Raw genomic sequence first — 6,000 nt, forward strand, 5'->3', positions numbered from 1 at the left:
GAAAAATGTATTTATAAAGTTGTTTGTGTTAAAAAAATGTACCAACAGTGTGTCCTGCTGGACAGAAAAGAAATACACCTGTGTGCCAGACTGTATTGTAAATGTTGAAATAAATATATTGTAAAAGAGGATACTGGAAGAGAAGAGGTTAATCTCAGTCCAGCTAAATTTGAGAAATAGTCTGGAATTAAATTACCTGGTTTAGGCCGTAATGATTGCATCTTATAGTTCTAATTGCAGCCAGCGACAAAATGTCCATGAAAACCAGAACTAGGAACCCTACTGTATTGTCCTTAGGGGAGAACTAATTGCTACTCTGGAAAGGTGGAAGTCTTTGAAATTGCTTTAGCTGGAGATTTGTAAAGAATTATATGTAATATGTATATCAAGCTGATTTTTACAGATATTTGAGATAAAAATGTATTTCTAAAGTTGCTTGTTTTAAAAAAAATGTACCAACAGTGTGTCCTGCTGGGCAGAAAAGATATACACCTGTGTGCCAGACTGTATTGTAACTGTTAAAATAAGTATATTGTAAATGAGGATACTGGAAGAGAAGAGGTTAATATCAGTCCAGCTAACTTTGAAAAATAGTCTGAAATCAAATTACCTGGTTTAGGCCGTAATGATTCCATCTTATAGTTCTGATTGCAGCCAGAGACAAAATGTCTGTGAAAACCAGGACTAGGAATCCTACTGTATTGTCCTTAGGGGTGACCTAATTGCTACCCTAGAAAGGTGGAAGTCTTTGAAATGGCTTTATAGCTTCTAAATGCTATAACACATCTTAGCAAAGCTCTATGTGTGTGTATAGTAATACATATGTGCAAGATTCTGGCTCAGTTTCTAGTAAAGGGGTAGTGTGGAAACCCAACGTCTGATGACCAGATGTATGTGATGTCATTCTGTAATCCACCACTGAAATGATGTTTAAATACTAGATGAGACAGAAGTTTCAGAGCAGTCAATTTTTGAAACCGGGCAAAAAAAGGCCACTCACCTACATCATCTTGCCTTGCTGTAGTAAGTGAACTAGGGGACAGTAATTGTTTAAATCAGTCAGGCAAATATAGTGAGATTAGTTAAGTATTCATTTTCTGTATCTGTGTGAACCTTTCCATCTGTGTTATTTTTAATATTTCTTGTGATTGAAACTCTGGTGTTTCTTGTAAATAGATATTCAGTATTTTCCTGTTCTTTAATTATTTATTATTAAATATATTTAAACTTTTCATTGTGGCTGGTCTTTTAGTGAATATTTTAATCTTTGAGAGTACTTATATTTATTTGGTAACACTGTGGCCACTCCTGAAAGCATTACTGCATTTGTCAAACACTACCATTTCATTTGTATTAGTATTAATTTTACTCAGTATAATTGGGTACCCTTGTAAGAGCCTTAGAGTAGCTAGCTTTGGAGTGTTCTGGTGTCAGTATCTACCTTATAATTTGGGCAAAGGGGGCATAACTTGTAAATTTGTGCTAGCCTTTCCCAGGTGTGTGTGTGTTTGTTTGTGTGTGTGTGTGTGTGTGTGTGTGTGTGTGTGTGTGTGTGTGTGTGTGTGTGTGTGTGTGTGTGTGTGTGTGTGTGTGTGTGTGTGTGTGTGTGTGTGTGTGTGTGTGTGTGTGTGTAAATCAAATTCCAAAGAGTGTGTGTGTGTGTGTGTGTGTGTGTGTGTGTGTGTGTGTGTGTGTGTGTGTGTGTGTGTCAGTTACTTGGAGCAGGGCACAGAGTACTGGTTTTACAGAGAGGGTGGTGGAGGACTTGGCTTGGAATACTTGTCTAAGGACTCAACTCTACAGCTGTGGTCAGTGTGGAGTCTTATTTGGAGCCTGGTGAGAGAGAGGGAGGGAAACCCAGCCTCAGGATGGGAATATGTTCCCTGTGTGATCTTAAGGGAAATTGTGCTTGGTGCAGAGAGCTGCAACTCAAAATATTGTGTGTATCTTTTTTTTGTTCCATGTAAACATCCCTCTCTGGTGTCAGTGGTGAGGATTGAGGCTCCTTGATTACTAGTCCAGAGGAGGGCATCACATATTGCTGAGCAGTGGTGTATATATTAATTGAACTTCTGTAGCCTGTAGGCAGTTGTCACTGAAGGTGTGTGTAGTCTCAGCAGTCAAAAGGTAAACATACAAGGTTTCATTTTCACAACAGTTTTTATTGATTTTTGAAGTTTAGTTTAGTCAGGAAAGTAGGCAAATATGTCAGCAGAGGATCATAGTAAGCTGACAAAGAACCAGTAGGCCAAGCTGTGTGAAGTCAAAGGACTGGTGCATGCCAACCTGACTAAAGAGGATATGATTTTAGCCTTAATTATAGCTGTAACCCAAACCAGCAACCAGGAGGATAATCAATCTAGTGATGGGGATTTGCAGCCCTCAGAAACAGGGGAGTTAACCTTTTCCACAGAGGACTTAACAACCCATCTGGAGTTAAAGAGACTTGAACTGGAGGCCAAACCTTTGGAATTAGAATCAGTGGAGAGACTGCAACACATAAAACAGATGGAATTAGAATCGACAGAGAAACTATGGCATTTGGATGCTGAAGAAAATGAGAAGAAGTGTCAAACCGGGAGAGAGATACTGACTCTTCATCAGGGTCATGGAGGTAATGAGGAAGGGAATAACAAAACCCCAGAAGCAATAAAGGTCAGTAAATTTCTTCCACAGTTTACAGAGGGTGATAATTTTAATAGTTGTATTCATATATTTGAAAGAGTATGTAAACAGTATAATGTTAACCAAGGGCGTTGGGTACAGTTCTTGACCCCCCACTCCATGGTAAATCTGTAACTGCTCTTTCTAAATTGTCTGTTATTGATTGTTTAAATTATGACACAGTTAAATAATGTTTATTGGAAAGTTTTGTGAGCATAGACACAAGGCAGATGAAAGTGTATGTGATTAGATTGCTGCGTTAAGCACTTATTTTCATAGATGGGTTAGTGGGTGTCAAGTCACCACTTTTGAAAGGCTGGCCAATCTTTTGGTGAGGGAACAAGCCCTTAGCACTTTGCCTAAGGACATGAGAATCTGGTTGGCAGACTAGGAGTGTAACTCTGCAGATAAGTTGGGGAGAAAGGGGGATCTCTACTTAACAAGAAGGGCATCACTACACAAGGAGATACCCAGTGCTGCACATGGATATAAGGGAACCCATAGTGGGCAGCCTAAATCACCCCAACAGAGTCTACCAGTAACAATGGAAGCCACTAGTTCATGTACATGGCCAGGATCAAGGGTTAGGTGTTTTTAATGTAACCAGTGGGGCCATGTACCATACAGATGTCCATGGAAGCAAGTTGGGGAACAAAGGTAGGGAAGTCAGCAAGTGGGAATAACAACATGCCAGTGGTAAGTTGTCTGGAGACAACAGGAGTACCAGACTATCACTGGAGTTTATATCCTATCTTAGTGGATGATAAATAGGCCACTGCTAAGAGAGACACAGCCTCTGGTATAACCATTGTGAACCTTGCAGTGGTTAAAGAGGATCAGTACTTGCTTGGGCAGGCCAGTCACAGCTTTAGGAGTGACCCCATTCCAAATGCCTTTGGCCAGGGTTCACCATGACTGGGAGGGTGGAAAATGAAGCAAGCAATTAGGTGTGTGTGAGGATATCCCTGCAGCTGTCTTCATAGGAATTGATTTTGATAATGCAGTAGCTTGTGCATGCAGTTACACTCAGTCAGGCTTTGAGACAGGCTGTGAAGCTGGTAGCCTGGGGGAGACCTAGACAGACCCCACACCTGAAGTCAGGGCTGGTGAGGTGGCTATTTCAGGGCGGGAGTTGCCCTGTAGCAGTGAGACTGAAGGTGATCCACAGCTGCTGGTATTTACTGATGTTCTCTTGGACAGATTGACTGCAAGAGCAGAGGTGAGTGGTATTACCCAGGCTGACAGAGAGGTACCATAGTCAGGAGATACCAGACTCCTGTGGAAGAGAAGCTGGGAAGGGTTACAATGGTAGAGTTTAGACAGGTTCAGCTCTCAGACCCTACATTAAGAGGCTTGAGAGAGGTAGCTAAGGAGGCATTTGATTCTCAAGGAAAGGGGGAGTCTGTATACCTAAACAAAGGGTTACTTGTAGAAAGTGGACCCCTGAGGGAGGTCTAGAGGGTGAGGTAATACAGTAGCTGGGAGAGTCTAGAGCCTACCTTCTGGCACTTCTAGCCATAGCTCATGACGTTCCTTTTGCAGGTCATAGGGCATAAAGCATACCAAGAGATGTATTATGCAGAACTTTTAATGGCCTGAAATTGCAAGGGATGTAACAGAGTACTGCAGGACCTGGGAGCAGTGCCAAAAGGCAGTCACGGCAGGAGTCAAGGTGAAAGCTACTTTGATGTCTTTGCCTATGACTGAGGAGCCATTTCAGAGGGTAGCTATGGATATTGTGGAGCCTCTAAGTACCCCAACTCCCACAGGGAAGAAATATATCTTGGTGGTAGTATATTATGCTAATAGATACCCCGAAGCAGTGGCCTGTCCTCCATCAAGGCAGAGAAGGTGCAAATGTTTTGTTAGAGATTTTCAGCAGGGTAGGTTTCTCGAGAGAAATACTGACTGACAAAGGTGCCAATTTCATGTCAGATTTGCTGGCATGTCTGTGGGAGTGCTGTGAGTGAAGCAACAAAAGACCACCCCTACCAACCCCAGACTAATAATCTTGTGGAGAGGTTAAACTCTACAGTAAATACCATGCTATGGACATTTGCAGACCAGTTTAAGTGAGAGTAGGACACATATTTGCTCCATCTGCTGGTTGCATACAGAGAGGTACCCAAGGAATCCACAGGTTTTTCACCCTTTGAGTTGTTGTATGGGCATAGGGTGAGGTGGCCTTTAGATTTGATTCAGGATGAGTAGGAGGGTGAGTGTGAATACCACAAGGAGTCTGTTGTAGCATATGTCCTAAACCTCAGGACAAGGCTTAGGGAGCTCATGGGCTTGGCCCAGGAGAACCTGGCAGGAGCCCAACAGCAGAAAAAGGTCTGGTATAACAGGAATGCTCAAGCCCAAGAGTATGCTATGGGACATCAGGTTATGGTTCTCATTCATGTCAGACACAATAATCTGCAGTCAGCTTGGAAGGGACCCTTCAAAGTGTCAGTGATGTTAACTAGATGGTAAACCTGCTAGGCAAGAGACAGGGGCACAAGTTGTACCATGTTAACAAAATGAAGGCTTGCCATCATAGGAAGGCATTTCTTCTGTTAAGTATTTGCAGTGGGTGCCAGGAGGAGTCTGACAGGGATCTAGTGACTGATCTCAGTAAAACTCAGACTGACACCTCAGTGAGAGGGAAAGCAAAGTAGCAGCAGCTATCCCCTATTCAGGTTTCAGAAATCTGAGCAGAGTTTGGAGACATGTTCATGGGGAAACCTAGTACCAGGCATGGGGTCAGCAATGTCAATGCAGATGGATTCTCAAGACAGGGTATGGGTTAATGTATTCCTAGACAGGCCTCATTTCTCTCAAGCAATGTTTCTCCAGGTACACTTGAGAAACTAGCTTGAGTCTTCAAAGAGGAGAGAGATGTGATAATGTGAGGTTTGACAAGCTATGGTAGGGAAAGTAGGGCAGTGGATGTATAATATCTGCCAGCATAGCTAGCTGGAGTTTTGTAAAGAATTATATGACAACTGTATAGCAGGCTGATTTGTACAGATGTTTGTGTTGAAAAATGTATTTGTAAAGGTGCTTGTGTTAAAAAATGTACCAACAGTGGGCCCTACTGGACAGAAAAGAAATACACCTGCATGTCAGACTGTATTGTAATTGTTGAAATGAATATATTGTAACAGAGGATACTGAAAAAGAAGTTAATCTTAGTCCAGCTAACTTTGAAAAGTAGTCTGAAATTAAATTACCTATTTTAAGCCATAAAGCTTGTATATTACAGTTTTGATTGTAACCAGATTCAAATGTCTGTGAAAACCAGGCCTAGGAATCCTACTGTATTGTCATTAGGGGTGAACTAATTGCTACCCT

Source organism: Protopterus annectens, chromosome 5.part0, assembly GCF_019279795.1.
Source record: "Protopterus annectens isolate FY-2018-M chromosome 5.part0, PAN1.0, whole genome shotgun sequence".
NCBI lineage: Eukaryota > Metazoa > Chordata > Ceratodontiformes > Protopteridae > Protopterus > Protopterus annectens.